Here is an 18,201-nt window from a genome sequence, read left to right as displayed (position 1 = left end):
GTTCACGATTTACAAATGCTTTACAGTGATCTCAGCTTTTGAATATCAAGCGACCTCGGATCCATAGGCCAGTGCTACGATCACCACACCACTGATCAACATTGCGATCACGAATCTGCCATAGTCACACTTACCAGTGAACCACGCAGCCTGCGATCTACAGTCTGTCGGCTCTGCTCCACGATCGACCGATCTGCTGCCACACTCCCACCATCAGCACTACATCTGCTCCACCCTTGGCATATAGAGGATATTCTACACCTGCTCGGCACAACTTCCAGCGCTCTACTGTAGCACTTTACTACTGCGCTCAGCCTCTCCACGCTCCTCGCAAAAGACAGCTCACACTGTCGCGCGTTGCTGCGATTGAGGCACTGAAGAAGGCAATTCTCATGAACATATTTGATGATTCCACCTCATGCACACGGGTAAAACAGAGGATTCTCCGAGTCTCCAGACATTCTGCATATTCGACAAACATCTTCGTCCTCCTTCATTGTTTTGTCAAAGGAATTAAGACTCTGAGGAGACGAGTCCGATGCCTTTCTTCAAATTCTTTACCATTCAACCTCAGATAACTCCAAAAACAGAGTACTACATGCCAATTGTTGCTCAGTCGCCACTACCCTGCATTGAAACCTTCTAGAAAAAGGCTTTTCTTCTTCAACTAGTGCATATAATATACTCTCCATGGATTGATCTGTGAAGCCTCTAGTTAGAGCACTGCCGAGTCTCAGAAACCTGATGGTAGCAGATCTCGTGTGGCCTTCTTCTTCGAGCAAAGGGACCAGCTGATGCTGCTCGAATAGCAGAAGATTTGCGTGCAGTGAGTCTGTCGGCTGGTTTTGACGGGATGGAACAGGGGCCAGGAGCGATGTGGTGAGGATTTATTTCCATCGACTGATTTAATTTGCAAAATCAGTCACAGGCTCTCCACCAGTGGTCGATCCAATTCACAAACCCAGTCAGAGGCTCTCAAATCGGCAGCCACACCAAGATTCACATTTTCTCGGCTCTACACTGAGGTGGAACTCAAAGAACAACAATCTCCACAACTGGATACACAGATTTGTACCCGAGATCAGATGCAATTTGGGGATCAAATTCCCACACAACTCTTACCTAAAAGAAATCGTAGATCCCTCAAAATAAACCGCAGATTGCTCCAACACGACTGTTGTCAACAAATCAAAGTTGCTCTCCACGCCCTATGACTAGATCTTATAATTAGAATTCGAATTCTACGCAGAGAATCCCAATAACTTCTCCGTACGGATCACACCGACAACCATCAAACGTTGGCCTTTGGAAACATTATTGATGATGAATCTGGCGTCTCTGCTCTTCACTCGCACTGATCCGATGAATCCAAGACAGATCCGTCAAATCCAGTATGCCACTAAACTTCAGGCAGGCTCACATCCACAACTCTCCATGCTCGCCTCATCCAGTTGAGCCCTCCAGCCCTCAGACAGATTTCAAGCTACCTCATTCAACCAGGATGCAGTCTTTCATAGAAGGTACTCCGCGATCTGATATATCAAAGATATCTTCTTCAGCACGTCCCCTCACACATTGCATGCCTACCTGAGCCTCTGTGTGCCCAGCTTCTCAACACTCTTGCGTTCTTGCTAATTCTCCACACGGCAACGGAATGAAGACCCGACCACAGATGGCCGCTTTCACCAAACACCTCTTCGTGTAGCCACGCTGCCGACTGGGATTTGACTTCTAAGATGGGGTTTGTGGGCATCTATAGATATGCACATGGACTTAAACAAAATGTACAGTGGGTTCGCTTCGCCACACCCTCAGCTTTCTCTCAACAAATATTTAGATATAGATGAACAAACAAACAGAAGCTAAAACAAAATATATCTTTTATTTGCCTCAGCCCAGAAGGGGCCAAGCCCACAGGACTCTGATGCTCTGATACCAAGATAAAATAGCACACAGCAATATATTCTATTATTCTTGAATAAGAAAATTACACACATATTTATACAAGCAATAGTCTCAAGATAGCAATTCTATCTTAGACGTACAGTAGTGTGGTTGAGAGATTCTCTCAACCACACACTAAACTAGGGGAAACTATATTCTAGCTAATTCCTATTATGTAGGAACAAACTCCTCAAATAGGGAATTACAACCATAGACAAGTAGGAATTAATTATTTCTAACTTCTATTAGCTACAAGGTAAAGTTACCTTGTGGTGGGAAGAGGTAAAAAACATACATTTTCTAGAAGAGTAGACAGTATCCTGGGAGGAATTTTGAAAACAGTTTAAGTCCTTCCATCCTAGTGAGAATTACTATGATGATCATGCGAAATAATTCCATGTATTAAAGCTGGTGCAGCTATCCATGGACGAATTCGTGGAAAAGTTTACTAATTTTATGCAATATATGCCTTATCTTAAATAAGAAAAGGCAAAAATACAATGATTCTGAAATTGTTTACTCGCCTCTTATAAAGAGATAATCGAGTTTGATCAACCAAAAACAATGCATGAAGGAGTAAGGAAGGCTAGGTTGTACTATTAACATTTCAAGAATAGAAATGAGGGTAGAACGTCATGGCCAAATAAGGATATAAGAAAGGAGGGAGGGAATTTTGAAAGGAATAAGCCCTTTTACCTTAAGTATTTTGGTAAGTATCAACAAAAGAAGAAGTTTTTCAAAGGAAATGCACCACCACCAGCACAATCTTACACAAGATCAAAACCCACAGAACTAAACAAGAAGAAGAATAGTGGCACAAATGATCAGGAACCATTAAAATGTTGGGGTTGTGGTGATCCACACCACACCTACGAAGAGATTTCCCACATGACCCCATATCTGTCAAGAATATTTAGGAAATAAAAGAGGTAATGAGAGTAAATGACATTGCTAGGAAAATTCCTAAGTTAAGCGTAACATTAGAAGACAGGCAAGACAAGCACCAATCCAGCATGATTGAAATCAAAGGTACTTTACTAAACCAAGATGTATCTATTTTAAGTCATCTAGGGGCCAGCGTAAGCTATATCTCCCAAACTTGTAGAAAAATGTAATTTAAAACCTAAAAAATTCACGAATACTTGGTTGGTCCAACTAGCGACGGGTGCTAAAATAAGGGTCACCAGTCAAATTAAACAATGAATTAACTTAATGGTTATCCAACAACAAAAAATTTAAATATCCTTCCTTTGGAATCTTATGATGTGCTAATAGGCATGGATTGGCTAGAAAAACATGGTGTTGTTATAAACTAGCTAGAGAAAAGAGTCCAATGTGTAGGTTCGGGTGGACAGATTTGGATAATCAAGGGAAAACCAAAAATAGTATCAATACGGAAAATTACAACATTACAACTAAAAATAAGTGTTAAGAAAGGCTGTGAGATGCATATGGTGCATGTGGAACCTAGTGAACAATTAATTGAAAAATAAAAATTGAACAATCAATCGATTATTAGGGAATTTGAAGTTGTATTTCGGGAAGAAATTATGGGATTACCCCCACATAGAGATATAGATTTTACCGCTGACTTGGTTCTAGGTGTAGCTCCAATTTATAGATCGCCGTATAGGATTACTATACCAGAGTTATTGGAATTGAAAATGTAGTTACAAGAGTTGTGGAATAAGGGGTATATTAGGCCTAGTGTCTCAATGTGGGGGGCATCAGTACTCTTTATCAAGAAAAAAGATGACACTCTTATAATGTGTATTGATTACCCTCAGTTGAACAAGCTAACAGTAAAAGGAAATTACACATTTCCTTTAATAGATGATATGTTCGATCAGGTGAGAAAGGCAACCATATTCTCAAAAATTGACTTAAGAACTAGTTACCACCAGTTACATATCAAAAATGACGATATATATAAAAAATCCCTTAGAACTACATATGGTGATTATGAGTCTGTGGTGTTACCTTTCAATCTCACAAATGCACCAATGAATTTCATATGCCTAATGCATAAAATACTTCACCCATAGCTTCATAAATTCATATGAGGATTTATAGATGACATTTTAATATATTCAAGGAATGAGGAAGAATGCACTGAGAATTTGAGGATAGTGTTGCAAACCTTAAGGAAGCATCAATTGTATGAAAAACTAAGTAAATGTGAGTTTTACAAAGACAAGATACAATATTTGGGGCATATTATTTCTAAGGAAGGATTGGCTATCCATCTTGAGAAGGTTAAGTCCATCATGAATTGGGCTACACCAAAGGATGTAAAAGGAGTATCTTCATTTATGGAAATTGTAGGATAGAATTGTATATTTATAGAATACTTTCCTAAACTGACTTGCCCTATCGCCTCTCTACAGAAAAAGGGTATAAATTTTGAATGCACAACAAAGTGTCAAGAAAGATTTGACAAGATAAAACAATTATTAACCACAACTCCTATATGAAAAATTGTGAATCCCAATAAACAATTCAGGGCATGTACAAATGCCCATTTAGAGGGTCTTGTAGTAGTACTAATGCAAGACAATGTGCTAATAGCCTATGGGTCTAGAAAGATGAAATTACATGAACATAATTTTGCAGTCTATGATTTAGAATTGGCAGTGGTAACACATGTGCTCAAAAGGCAGAGACACTATCTTGCAGGGAAAAAGTTTACCTTGGTGACTAATCACATCAGTCTAAAATGTTTTCAACCAACCTGACTTAAATGAAAGGCAATAAAGGTGGTTGAAATTTCTTAGTGACTTCAAATTTGAAATAAAACATATCAAAGGGAAAGAAAACCAACTAGTCAAGTAATGTAAAGTAAGTACGCATTTTATAGAATGAGTTAAGCGATAAATACCCCAAGACACTTAGTATCAGGAACTTTAGAAGAAATTACAATAAAAGGGAATTCTAGGATATGTAGAGACTATAGAAAAATTGCTAACATACCGAAATAGGATATATATCCCTAATGTGAGTTAATTGAAGGAAACAATATTAGATGAATATCACAAGAAATCTTATGCAGGCCATCTCGGATACAAGAAAATGAGCACTGCACTAAAAATGAATTTATTTTGGCCAGCTATTCAAAGATATGTGGCAGAATATCTAGAAAAGTGCATGGAATTCTAGTAGGGTAAACTAGACCATCAACATCTTGCTAGGTTGCTGAATCCCCTACCTATACTTGAGTGGAAGTGTGGAACCATTTCAATAGATGGTATTACCACACTACCACAAACAAAGTGACATCATCACTCTATCGTGGTGGTAGTAGATGTTTTAACTAAAGCAACACACATTATACACATACATTCCGCCTTTGGAACTCTAGTATTTTTATGAAAAACTTCTTTCATCTACATGGGGTACCTAAAGTAATTTTATCAGATAAATACGCTAAATTTTCCTCCAAGTTCTCGAACGCACTATTTAAGGGCACAAAGGGATAATTTAGTTTCAGCACCACATATCACCTATAAACAGATGGGCAAATAGATAGGCCAAATTAGACTCTTGAAGATATATTAAGAATGTATGTTATACACCAACCCACAAAATGGGAATATTTTATGCATTTACCAGAGTTTTCCTATAATAATAGCTATCAATTTACTATTAAAATGAGTCCTTTCAAAGACATGTATGGAAGAAAATGTCATACACACCTTAGTTGGAGTCAACCAAAAGATAAACTCAGATTGGGACTAGATACTTTATAGGAAATGGAACAAATGGTGAAGAGGATACATCAGAATATCAAAATAGATTAAGACCAAAAAAGCATTATGTAGACAAGAAAAGGGTTCATAAGGAATTCAGCATTGGGGACCATGAATTCTTGTGGGTAAAATCCAGGAATAACACTCTACAAACAGGAAATTGTACCAAGTTGGCAACATGTTACTGGGGATCTTTTGAAATATTTGACAAAATTGGGCCAGTAGCTTACCAGCTATGTATTCCCAATCATATTAAAGTGCATAATGTATTTCATATATCCTTAATAAAAAAATATGTCAATGAAAATTCTAATGTAGTTGACTAGAATGTGATACATGTGGAACCCAATGGAGATTTTCGTACAGAGCCACTATGTATCATGATTAGAGTGAGACTATGATCCAAAATTGAGTCATGGCTTAGGTTAAAGTGAAATGCAAGCACTTTACCCTTGAGGAGGCTACATGGGAGTGTGAGGATACTATGAAGGAAGCGTACATGTTACTTCAGTAAGAAACATTTGAATAAATAAAAACACCGAGGATGATGTTATTTTGAGAAGGGGAATGTGTAACACCCCACCAATGTTATGTAAATATTTTCTTTGTTGGTTATTATTAGACTATTTTAGTAGGTGACTAGTAGGCCATAGGAAAAAAGAACTATATGTCAAAATGATATTTTTAATAGATAAAATTAGGAGTTAAAGATGGAAAACGTTAGCAAAGAGAAGCTTGTAAAATATGAAAAAAAAATATTCAAATTATTATAAATTCTTTTTCAGAAAAGAACAAAAAATATAAAAAAACTTAGTTGAAGATAAACACTGAGGGAAAAGATCTGTGAGAGAGATAAACATATTTTAAAGAAAATAAATAGCCTAGGCTAAGGGGTAAGAAGAACCCTGAAAGTGAGGACATTGCCAAAGAAGCATGTGCTAAGAATCAATGTATATAATACATGATTGGGAATCTTCAATAGGTTGCGGATTCGGGGAAAGTATTTCTCCACTCAGGGGGAACCAAATGATTTGGTTCAACGTTGGGAGGAAGAGTGTTTTCCCAAGTGAATTTTCTAGCCAAGATACAGGTTAGAGTTTTTTAACAACGATCATCTCAGAGTTAATATATTTAAAGATCTGGAATTATGGAAAACGAATTGGATATCTTTCCTGTTGACTTAGATCTGTGGATGAATGTTATATTAAGTGTTTGGTGAAACTAATGACTTGATGAATGTTACTGTCACTATGGATTTTATACATGTGTTAGATAGTAGACATCTTAATTAGTTACCTATTTACATATAACATTGATAAACCAATTTTTATATCTGCGTCTTTTTTCCTTTTATATTTTTTATGGTTATATAGATCTTAGTGCATGAGTTGATTAGAAGAAGAAAGATTGGATGCAATAGTTGGTATTAGAATTAGTTTCAATTTATCTTATTGAATATCATGATGAACTATTTTACTATAAAAATCCTAGTGGAGGGAAGGGACTATCAAATATTTGCGATAACTAAATCAATACAAATGGTTTTTTAGAACACTGAATTTATTATATTTAGGATTAAAAGTACTCGCCTAGGAGACTCTGAAATTAAATGAACAATAGCTCATAGGTGTGCTATTTGTAATGGGTGTTGGGTGAGAGTTAACTCACTCACATATAAGCAGCAATTTTAGAGACTTTCAAGTAACAAAATATACATTTGGAAACAATATAAATTTCCATGTATGAACATTAATTTTAAAGGAAAAAATTAGTGTGTAATAATGCATTCATCAGAAAGCTAAGAAAAATAGAAAACTCCAAATGTAGGAGAAGTTATTTAACATGTGATAAGGAATGTTATGAGGAACACATAAATTCATGATGAATTAATTTTCAATGCATTATCTAATTAAAGAAAATAAAAAAATGACTAAGGAAATTTCTTCCAAGGTAATTAAACTTTAGAGTTATACAATGGGAATGCTAGCAGCGGTAAGAACAATTTTTATATAAGTAGAAATTGAAGCTATATTTTTACAAAAATTTCAGGGTAAATTCAATTTGGTCGTTTAAAAAAATCTAGGATATGTTTGCAGAAGACAAATAAAACACAAGAATTGAGAAGGGCTAAAACTGGTGGAATTGTGCATGCATGTGAAAAAAATAAGTTACTATCATAGGTAACCAGAAACACGGGTTGAGAAAAGTCATAAATAAGCATAGGAAGTGTTGAGCATCTTAAACTTGTAAATGATAAGAAAAACAAGAACACAATATGGCCCTGGAAGGGTGATATTACATAATGAAGTAATTTGAGTTTTTAGAAAACAATTATGATAGAAATCTTTGTGAAGAAAAACCAACATATTACATAGTCTTCATATCCCAAGGTTGCACGCAAGATAAAAAAAAAGAAAAAAGAAAAGAGGACAACAACTCTTCGATAATGCAAAAGAAAATTCTCAATGATGCACAGGGGGCACACATCCTCTGCCTGTGCACATTTCATTTCGGGGAACGAAACCATGGTACAATATCATAATTAAATGCTATTGTAAAGAAACAAGAGTTTAGAAAGGAAATTGGAAACCATCTACCAGTGTCCATCATTACAAAGTTAAAATTAAAAGACTCGATATATACACAAATTCCATCTTTATATAAAATATCCACCCTTGACTACAATCTCTTCTCTAAAAAATCCGGCATGCATTTGATGGGTGTGAGCGCCATGTGAAGGGAGTTGAGCTATAGGAAGGTGAGTGGCAGAGTTGGGAGGTAGTATTGCCATAGGTAACACTTGGAAGGAATTCTCCTCCTTTTTAGTTAATTCATATAGTTAACTTATGGACGTGCCCTAGACCGTGGGGTGGATGGGCTAAGCTGCAAGTTTAATGTTAATATTGGACTAACCAAGCTAGATAAGCATGACTTATAACATGTAAATTGGGAAGGGTGGAAACCTACCAAGGCACCCTACTATTAAATCATACATTATAAATTTAATCCCAAATGTAACTTAATGGTTATGTGTTATAAGGTAGACATGAGGCTAGTGTCCTTTAACTTTAGCTAAAATCAGATTAGAGAATGCTTCATATAGTATATATATAAAAAATCTTTTTCTTTTAGTGTATGTAATGAAGGTACATTCTTTAATATGTTAATGTAGGTATATGAAAAATGGGATCAGAGCTCTAGCTATCACACTGTCCTCGAAGGCACCATCATTTAAATAAAAAACAATAATAAATAATATAAGATACTAATAGAGATTGTATGGTTCATAAGGTACTTAAGTGGACTAAACTGCATTAGAATGATAGAAATCTCTCCTCCAACTAATATGTGGGGTGCGGATTTGTATGTGGAATTGGGTGAAGGTGGAACTTGACTCCCCTATTAGCTCATTTATATTATGAAGAATATGTAACAAGAAATAGAGAAACTTCAGAGTAATAATGAGAAATTATTGAAGGCAAGCGTAGAGAAGGAGAGAATGATCAAAGACTGGATAGAAAAATCCAGCAACAGAAGCACTAAGCCAGAATGACAGAAGAGGAAGAAAGGTGAAACATAATCTGAAAAATTAGAAAGTAGAGGGGATTTGGATCAAATATCCCCAAAGGTACAAAAAGGAAAGAAGAAGATAGAGTTACGTGGTAAGTTCAGTAAGATTAAGCCCCCTACTTTTGATGGGGAGAAAGAGGAGGATGTAGAAGCTTGGATATTGAATATGATAAAATATTTTCAATTCTACGAATATGAGAGTAGTTTGAAGGCTCATCTGGCCATCTATCAGCGACAAGGTAAAGCTGCCTTGTGTTGGTAAGGGGTAAAAAACGTACATTTTATAGAAGAAAAGACAGTATCTGGGAGGAATTTTGAAAACAATTTAAGTCCCGCTATCTTATTGAGCCTTACTATGATGATTGTGCAAAAGAATTCCATGAATTAATGTTGGGGCAACTATCCGTGGATGAATTTGTGGAAACATTTTCCAATATGTTGTGATATATTCCTCATCTTAAAGAAGAAAAGGCCGAAATACAACAATTTCTAAACTTTTTACCTGCCTCTTATAAATATAGAGTCAAGTGTGATCAACCAAAAACAATGGATGAAGTAGTAAGGAAGGCTAGGTTGTGCTATGAACATTTCAAGAACAAAAGTGAGGGTGGAAAGTCATGCCCAAATAAGCGTAGAAGCAATGAGGGAGGGACTTTTGAAAGTTAGAACCCTTCTTACATTAAGAATTTTGGTAAGGATCATTAAAGGAAGAAGTTTGCGAAAGGAAATGCACCTCCCCTGGCACAATCTTACATAGGATCAAAAACCACATAATTGAACAACAAGAACAATAGTGGCACAAATGGTTGAGAATCATTAGAATGTTGGGGTTGTGGTGAGCTACACCTTCTAAAATGTTTCCCACGTAACCCCATATCTGTCGAAAATATTCAAGAAACCAAGAGCCAATGACAGTAAATGACATTGCTTGGAATGTTCCCAGGATAAGTGCAACATCGGAAGACATGAAAGCCAAGTGTCAATCCACCATGAATGAAATTGAAGGTAGTATAATGAACCAATTTTTTATTGATCTAAGGGCCACTCTATGTTGTATCATCCCCCAATTTATAGAAAACTGTAATTTAAAATCTAAAAAAATTCAAGAATGCTTGGTTGGTCCAACTGGTGATGGGTTCTAAAAGAAGGGTCACCGTTCAAACTAAACAATGCATTATTAACTTAAATGGTTATCCTACAAAAAAAAAAAACATATCTTTCCTTTGGGGTTTTATGATGTGCTAATATGCATGGATTGGTTAGAAAAATAGGGTGTTGTTAGAAACTACCTAGAGAAAACAATACCATGTGTAGGTTGGGGTGGACAGATTTGGATAATAAAGGGAAAACCAAAACCAGTATCAGTAAGACAAATTAAAACATTACAACTGAAAATAAGTCTTAGGAAAAGGTGTTAGATGTGTATGGTGCAGGTGGAAACTAGTGAACAGTTAATTGGGAAAAAAATTGGACAGTGTACTAATTATTAGGGAATTTCAAGATGACATTTTGGAATGAACTCTAGGATTACCCCCACATAGAGATATATATTTCAGCATTGACTTGGTGCTAGGTGCAGCTCCATGTCTAGAGCACCGTATAGAACGATTATACCAGAGTTACTGGAATTGACAATGTAGTTACAAGAGTTTTTGAATAAGAGGTATATCATGCCTAGTGTCTCATCGTGGGGGGCACACGTACTCTTTGTCCAGAAAAAATATGGCACCCTTACAATGTGTATTGATTACTGTTAGTTGAAGAAGTTAACATGGCACCCTTACAATGTGTATTGATTACTTTAGTTGAAGAAGTTAACAGTAAAAAACAAATACCCATTTCCCCAAATAGATGATCTATTTTATCAGGTGAGAGAGGCAATTATATTCTCAAAAATTGACTTAAGAACTGGCTACCACCAGTTACATATCAAGAATGAGGATATATATAAAAAAGACTTTAGAACTATATACGTTCATTATGATTTTGTGGTGTTACCTTTTGGTCTCGCAAATTCACCAACAAATTTCATGTGCCTAATGAATAACATACTTCATTCATACCTTGATAAGTTTGTACTAGTAATTATAGATGACATTTTAATATATTCATGGAATGAGGAAGAACACAATGAGAATTTGAGAATAGTGTTGCAAACCTTAAGGGAGCATCAATTATATGCAAAACTCACTAAATGTGACTTTTACAAAGACATGATACAATATTTGGTGCATGTTATTTATAAGGAAGGATTGGTTGTGGATCCTAAGAAGGTCTAAGGCAATCATGTATTGGCCTACACCAAAGGACGTATCAGCAATACATTCATTTATGGGAATTTCAAGATACTGTCATATATTTATAGAAGCTTTTTCTAAACTGTAATATCCTATCACCTCTTTACAGAAAAAGGGTATGAAATTTGAATGGACAGCCAAGTGTCAAAAAAAATTTGACAAGCTAAAACAATTATTAACCACAACTCCTATACTAAAAATTGTGAACCCAATAAAATGTCCATGGTTTGTATAGATGCTTGTTTAGAGGGTCTTCGATGAATACTAATCCAATACAATGCGGTAATATCCTATGTGTCGATAAAGATGAAATTACATGAACAAAATTATGCAATGTATGATTTAGAATTGGTAGTGACAATACATGCGCTCAAAATGTGGGGACACTATATTGTATAGAAAAAAATTACTTTGGTGGCTGATCACATTATTCTAAAATATGTTTTCAGCCAACCTGACTTAAATGCAGGGCAAGAAAGGTGGCTGATATTCCTTAGTGACTTCAAATTTGAAATAAAACATATCAAAGGGAAAGAAAACACACTGGTCGATGATCTAAGAAGACATGCACATACTATGTTGGGAATGTTAATTAATAAAGTGCATATTTTATAGAACATGTTAAGCAGTCAATACACCAAGACACTTAGTAATAGAAAATTGAGAAGAAATTACAATAAAAGGAAATTCTAGGATATGAAGAGACTATAGAAAAATTACTCACATATCAAAATAGGATGTATATCCCTAATGTCAATACAATGAAGCAAACAATCTTAGATGAACATCATAAGAAACCTTATGGAGGTCATCCCAAAAACCAAAAAATGCTCACTGCACTAAAAAATAATTTATTTTGGCTAGGTATGAAAAGAGATGGGGCATAATATCTAGTGAAATGCATGAAATACTAGAAGGTTAAAGTAGAGTATGAACATCGTGCTGGATTGTTGAAGCCCCTACCTATACTTGAGTGGAAGTGGGAAACCATTTCAATAGACTTTATTATCGGACTACCACGAACAAAACTTCAACATGACTCTATCATGGTGGTAGTAGATGTTTTAACTAAAGCAACACACTTTATACTGGTATAGTCCACCTTTGGGACTACTCAAATTGCTAGTATTTTTATGAAAGACATATTTCTTCACATGGGGTACCTAAAGTAATTGTATTAGATAGAGACACTAAATTTTCCTCCAATTTCTAGAAGACACAATTTGGGGGCATATGAACACAGTTGAATTTTAGCACCACATATCACCCACAAAATGATGGAAAAATAAAAAGGAAAAATTAGATTCTTGAAGATATATTAAGAATGTATGTTATGCGCTAGCCCACAAAATGGAAAGATTTTTTGCACTTAGCAAAGTTTTCCTATAAGAACAACTATCAAGTTACTATTAAAATGAGTCATTTCTAAGCATTGTATGGTAGAAAATGTGATATGCCCATTAGCTAGAGTCAACCAGAAGATCAAGTCATATTGTGACTAGATGCTTTAGAGGAAATGGAACAAATGGTGCGGAAGATATGTAGAATATCAAAATAGCTCAAGGCCAACAAAAGCGTTATGCAGAAAGGAAAAGGTTTCATAATGAATTCAGCATTGGGGACCATGAATTCTTGCGTCTAAAACACAAAGAAAGCACTCTACGAACAAGAAATTGTGTGAAGTTGGCACCACATTACCATGGGCATTTTGAAATTTTGGACAGAATTGGGACAGTAGCTTACCAACTAGCTATGCCAAATCATATTAAAGTTCATAATGTATTTCATGTATCCTTATTAAAAAAATATGCCCATGACAATTTTCATGTAGTTGAATGGAATGTGATACAGGTGGAACTTGAAGGAGATATCCTAACAGAGCCACTCCTATATTGGATTAGAGAGAGAACATGCCTTGAAATCAAGCCATCACTTAGGTTAAACTGAAGTGGAAGCACTTTATCCCTCAAGAGGCTACATGGGAGCGGGAGGATAATATGAAGGAAGCGTACTCAATATTACTTCAGTAAGAAACATTTGAGTAAATAAAAACACCGAGGGCGGTGTTATTTTGAGAGGGGAAGATGTAATAGCCATCTGCGATTATGTAAACATTTTCTTTGTTGGTTATTATTATACTATTTTAGTAGGTGGCCAGTAGGCGACAAGAAAAAAAATTACATGTTGAAAAGATATTTTGAATAAGTAAAATTAGGCGTTAAATCTCGAAAATGTTAGGAAAGAGAAGCTTGCCAAATCTGAAAAAAAATGCAAATTATTATAAATTCTTTTTAAAAGTGAATTTTCAATCCAGGATTTTGGTTAGAGGTTTTTAACTACTGTGATTTCATAGTTAATTAAATCACATAGTTAATTTCTTTATAGATATGGAATTTTGGAAAAAGAATTGGAGCTATTTTATGTTGGCTTAGATTTGCGGATGAATGTGATATTAATGATTTGGTGAAACTAATGACTTGATTTATGTTACTCTCACTATGGATTTTATAGATGTGTTAGATAACAAACGTCTATATTAGTTATCTATGTACATATAATATTGATAAATAGATTTTTATATGTGTTCTTTTTCCTTTTAAATATTGGATGGATCGATAGATATTTTTGTATGAGTTGATGAAAGTAAGAAAGATTGGATGCAATAGTTGTGATTAGAATGAATTGCAAGGTTGAATTACAACAAGTTACCTTATTGACTATCATGATGACCTATTTTACTGTAAAAATCCTAGTGTAGGGAAGGGACTGTCAAATATTTGTGATAACTGAATCAGTACAAAGGTTTCTTTTTTAATATTGAATTGATTATATTTAGGATTAAAATTACTCACCCAAGAGACTCTGAAATTAAACGAACAATACCTCATAGATGTGCTGACTATAATGGGTGTTGGGTGAGAATTAAATCACTCACTTCTAAGCAATAATTTTAGATATTTTCAAGTAACATAATATACATTGGGAACAATAGAAAATCCCATATATGAACATTAATTTTGAAGAAAAAAAATTCTTTTGTAACAACGAGTTTCAGCGTGTGATAGAGAACCTTATGAGGAACACATAAATTCATGATGACTTAATTTTCGATGCGTTATCTAATTAAGGAAAAGAAAAAAATGACCAAAGGAAATTCTTTTGAGATAATTAAACTTCAAAGGGCAGCATTGTGAATTCTATTAGTAGTAAGAATAATTTGTATTTAAATAGAAATTGAAGCTATAGTTTTCCAAAAATTTCAAGGTAAATTGAAATAGGTCCTTTACCAAAATCTACGATATGTTTGCAGAAGACAAATAAAAGACAGGAACTGAGAAGGGCTAGAATTTGCAAAATTGTGCATGCATATGAAAACAATAATTTATTATCACAAAAAACCAGAAACGTTGGTTGAGAAAAACAATAAATAAGCATAGGAATTATTGAGCATCTTAAAATTATAAATGATAAGAAAAACAAGAACACAATATGACATCAGAAGGGCAATATTACATAATGAAGTAATTCAATTTTTCAAAAAACAATTATGATAGAAATCTTAGTCAAGAACAACCAACATATTACATAGTCTTCTTATCCCGAGGCTACATGTCAAATAACAAAAGACAAAAAAAATTAAGAGCACAACTCTTTTGTCATGCAAAAGAACATTCTCAATGATGCACAAGAGGCAGTGATCCTCTACCTATGCCCAGTTCATTTCGAGGAACGAAACCATGGTACAATATCATAATTATAGACTATCATAAAGAAACATGAGTTCAAAAATAAAAAATAAAAAATTGGAAAACATCTACCAATGTCCATCATTACAGAGTTAAAGGTAAAATACTCTATATATACAAAAAGTTCATATTTATCTATATAGGAGTAAAAACATGGACTCATTCACCATAATGGTAATAAAAGTAAAAGCTGGGAACATTAGAGTCATGTCATTGTAAAAGAGAGTGTAGCTGGAACCTGAAGGTAAACCATAAAATATCATTGTAAATGAAAAAAATAACATGGAAGTAGTTATTGTCCATCTTTATAGGATCAAAGTCAAAGAACTGAGGAAACAAAATTACAATGACGGGGGTCGATACTCTTACACTCCCTCTTCACCGAGTTATAGCACATCCTGTGCTGCAATCTTACTATCTACAACCTACAAATTTAGGATCTTAAAGTGATGAAGCATCACACCAATTATAATCTCATATGTGCAAATGGGTAGTTTACCTAGCGGAAGTTTTTGTCCAGAGCGATCAAAAGATACAAGACAAAGGGACATCCAACAAAATTAAGAACCCTAGTGAGTTCAACATAGGAGGTACCCACCTATAGCAGCGCAGAGGGAAGGTAAATTAACTTTATGCCCAAATTCATTTCAGATGAAGCCACAAAAAAGGGAGATGGACTGAAAGTACTTGACATAGAATCGAAGCAAATAAGTGAATTAGAAAATAAAAAATGTAGAAACAGATGATCCCAGAAAAAAAACACAAACGGTAAGAAGAGACAACAATGAAATTACCTATATGGAGTCAATTTCCGAGTTGGTTACCTTCCATCTATCTGAGGTAAGAAAATAAAATTAAAACCCTAGCGTAGAAATTTCATCAATGGAAATAAAGGCTACCAGAAAAAAATTCAAGAGTAGGGCCTTTTATGGCAAATGAAAAATGTAACCTACCCTTACTGGTTACTGTAAAAGAAAACCCTTCTCGAGGAGCATGATTATTATGAGTGGGTAACCACCCAAAACGGGGAGGTGTCTGCAGATAAAAGCCAAGCCCTAGAGCAAGACGAGAGAAGATTTAATCATTGAATCCAACACAATTAAGGAATCATACTTTTGACTCTTTAGCCCATTTGTGTAGGACAGCCGTACCTGTAGAGGGTGTGAGTGATTTAAGGCACCAGGAGGAAGGATGACCACCACTTCTACGGTATAAACCTTTGAAATAGAGTAAAACCCTTCATGCTTAGGTTGGAAATCATAATGGAAAAGCGACTGAAAGTGTATTAAAATGGTGGTGTTTTTACCTGAGATGGAATAACTGGCATGAGGTCACTAGAGGGTTAGCCACAGAGCCATGGAGCCACCACGAAATTTTTGGATAGAGCCAGGTATCACCCACGCGAACCTCCATCTGCAATAGTAAAATGAACACAAACAAAAGGTAGGTGATGGAGTTAGGGTTAGAATAAAATCAACCGAGGTTCACCATAGATTTGTTCCATAAAATATCCACCCTTGATTATAGTCCCTTCTCTCAAAAATTGGGCATGCATGTGACGGGTGTGAGCACCATGTGAAGGGATCTAAGGTGTAGGAAGGTGAGCGGTAGAGTTGGGAGGTAGACCACCATAAGTAACACTTGGAAGGAATTGTCCACCTTTGCAGTTTATTCATATGGCTAAGTTATCATCACGCCCTGGACCATGGGGTGGATGGGTTAAGATTCAAGTCTAATGCTAATATTGCACTCACCAACCTAGATAAGCATGACTTATAGTGCATAAATTGGGAAGGGTGGAAACCTACCAAGGCACCCTACTATTAAATCATGCATTATAAATTCAATACCAAATGTAACTTAAGGGCTATGTGTTATAAGTTATACATGAGCCTGGTATCCTTTCACTTTAGTTGAAAGTAGATTAGAGAATGCTTCATATAGTACAAAAAAAGAAATATTTTAGTGTATACAATCGATGTACATTATTTAATATGTTAACCTAGGTATATGACACAAATTCTTTATTTTCTTTTCACATCACTTGCTGTAGTTCAAATCTCTTGACATTATATCTCGAAAAAGTGTAAGGAGTAGTACTTTCTTTAAGACTTGGATGCTCAAATATCCAATGATGATGGACATGTTATGCTTGAAATATATCACCGCATAATATTATGTCAAGTTTGTGAAATGTGGTAGTTGGAGTGTGCATAATTTCATGAAGTCATCTATCGATGTTATATAGTAATTGTGAATCGATCAATGATACTTTGTTTATAAGAAAAAGTCTAATTTTTTCATATTCCTTTCTTAGTATATCTACTGTGCTATAAGTTAGTAGTAACATATTACATCACGATAGTGGTAAGAATAAAGCTAAGTGTACCATAATACCATTAGCAATATATGAAGCTTTGCTACAAAATGCAACTATGAGACTCTTTTTTTCAGGGGGTTGATTTCGATGTCTATGTTATAGCAGTGCATTAGTGCATGATAAAATGCTTGTGTATTAGTTTTCTTTCCTATTCCTGCATCTTCGGTAATAAATAAACAAACTAGCTTTCCTGGATTGTTTTTTTCCATAGAACTATTTGTTTCATTGTAAGTTGTTCTTCATTTGTCTTTCTATAATTTCACAATATGCCATTCTGTTGAAAATAGATGGATGTTTAATATAGATATTAGTATCTGCATTTATATTTTGAATGTTTCTAGATTGCATCTTTTGTATTAGATCATGGTGAATATCATATTTTTTAGCATGGAAAGTGTTGTCACTCTCTAATGCGAGAAAAACTACATATATGTATTCAGTTTTCAATACTACTATAGTTGAAGCAAGGTCAATGTCACCCCATGGAAAAATTGGACAGGATTTGTTTTCTTCAATAA

General features: G+C 34.9%; 1 long non-coding RNA gene across 1 annotated transcript; it reads right to left on the bottom strand.

Annotated features, from left to right (window-relative positions):
* Positions 1 to 15,704: 15,704 nt before the first annotated feature.
* On the bottom strand, positions 15,705 to 16,709 carry LOC149231149 (uncharacterized). The gene is made up of 3 exons (XR_016247426.1): positions 16,610 to 16,709; positions 16,455 to 16,520; positions 15,705 to 16,358 (listed from the first exon to the last, which is right to left on the bottom strand). It is a non-coding gene; the product is annotated as an uncharacterized LOC149231149 (long non-coding RNA).
* Between the last annotated feature and the right edge of the window lie 1,492 nt (positions 16,710 to 18,201).

This window comes from Pinus tabuliformis, chromosome J (assembly GCF_031772625.1).
Source record: "Pinus tabuliformis cultivar Carrire ecotype Pingquan chromosome J, CPIR1, whole genome shotgun sequence".
In the NCBI taxonomy this organism is placed as follows: domain Eukaryota; kingdom Viridiplantae; phylum Streptophyta; class Pinopsida; order Pinales; family Pinaceae; genus Pinus; species Pinus tabuliformis.
The sequence above is the reverse complement of the archived record's forward strand: the minus strand, read 5'-3'. Positions and strand labels throughout refer to the sequence as shown.